At 38.2% G+C, this 1,704-nt stretch overlaps 1 non-coding gene across 1 annotated transcript; it reads right to left on the reverse strand.

Annotated features, from left to right (window-relative positions):
- Window positions 1-269: 269 nt before the first annotated feature.
- On the reverse strand, window positions 270-376 carry LOC129314739 (small nucleolar RNA R71). Its single transcript, XR_008594248.1, has one exon. It is a non-coding gene; the product is annotated as a small nucleolar RNA R71 (small nucleolar RNA).
- Window positions 377-1,704: the final 1,328 nt, after the last annotated feature.

Consider the following 1,704-nt stretch of genomic DNA (forward strand, 5'->3'; position numbering starts at 1 on the left):
ACCATGCTTAAGATGATTGAGATGAATGGGCAATTTACAGGAAATCAAGATGAGGATGCTAATAGACACTTGGTTAACTTCATTGACATTTGTGACTCATTCAAGCAAAATGGAGTTCCTCAAGATGTCATCCGTCTTCGAATCTTCCCTTACTCTCTATAAGGGAAAGCTAAGGATTAGCTCAACAATTTGGAAGAAGGTAGTGTCTTATCATGGGAAGAAATGGAAAGCAAGTTCAGATCTAGATTTTTCCCACACAACAAGATAGTTGATTCTAAATCCAACATTCTCAATTTAATCAACAGTTTGGTGAACATTTGTATGAAGCTTGGGAAAGGTTCAAGAAATTAGTGAAACAAAGTCCAGGGCATAATCAAGAGAAATGGGTTTTGATTCAAGTCTTTAGTAGCCGGTTGACACCAGAATCCAAGTCTGAAATGAATTCAGTCACTAATGGTGGGATTACAAAGCAATTGGTAAACTATGTTTGGAATTGTTTAGATGATCTTACTGCTGATTACATCCAGAACAACAATGACAGAAGACCTGGGAGACCACTAGAAAGAGTTGCTGATAACTCTTCATCTTCTCAAGTAGTAGTTATGCTTCAAACTCTGAGTAAAAGATTTGATCGCTTAGAAGAACATGTTGATCGGAACAACGGTGGGCCTGTGGGAGCTCATGCCATATATGCTCAGTGTGATTATTGTGGAGATGTACATGTGACTGACCAGTGCCATCTATCTCAATAAATTGAGACGGTTAATTATGCTAGGAATTATTATGGTAATAATCAAGTCAACCCATTTTCAAACACTTACAATCCTGGGTGGCATCAGAATCCTAACTTTTCTTGGAGAAATAGTGCAACCCTTAATCAAGCTTCATCTTCTGGTGTAAAGCTAATCATTCCTTCAGGTTTTCCTCAAGTTGAAAAGCGGTCTATTCCTATTCAAGAGCTGAAAGTTGACTTAGAAGATATGATGGCTAAGTTGATGAGTTCTCAGATTAAGAGTAATCAAGAACAAGCGGCCATTAATGCTAGAGTTAATTCATCCCTTAAGAATCTTGAGGTTCAAATGGGGCAAATTGCAACTGCTATGACTGCACTTCATAAAGGAGGATTGCCAAGTAATACAGAGACTAATCCTCGTAGAGAAGGAAATGAGGAGTGCAAGGTAATTACCTTAAGGAGTGGAAAGCAATTAACAGAATTTCCTCTCCTACACCTGAGTTTACACCTAAGCTAGAAGTTGAACAAATTGAGCGAGAGGTATCTTCTACGCCTCCTAAAGCTAAAATTGTGATTGTTGAAGATGACATTGAGAAGGAGTCTTTAAAAGAGGTAGTGAAAACATCTAAGAAAGAGGGATTGACTAGTGATCATCTTACTTGGATACCACCCTTACCATTCCCTCAAAGATTTCAAAAGAAGACATTAGAGGAGCAATACAAGAAATTCTTGGGAATTTTCAAGCAATTACACATCAACATTCCTCTCATTGAAGCTTTAGAACAAACGCCTTAATATGCTAAATTCTTGAAAGAGATGTTAAGCAAGAAGCAAAGATTGGGTGAGTGTGAAACTGTTGTGCTTACTGAAGAGTGTAGTGCTATTCTCTTGAACAAGCTACCTCCCAAATGCCATGATCTAGGTAGCTTCTCAATTCCTTGTGTGATTGGAGACAAATTTCAAGGTGGGGC

This window comes from Prosopis cineraria, unplaced genomic scaffold (assembly GCF_029017545.1).
Source record: "Prosopis cineraria cultivar Desert tree isolate PC_DT_omini unplaced genomic scaffold, ASM2901754v1 PC6, whole genome shotgun sequence".
NCBI lineage: Eukaryota > Viridiplantae > Streptophyta > Magnoliopsida > Fabales > Fabaceae > Prosopis > Prosopis cineraria.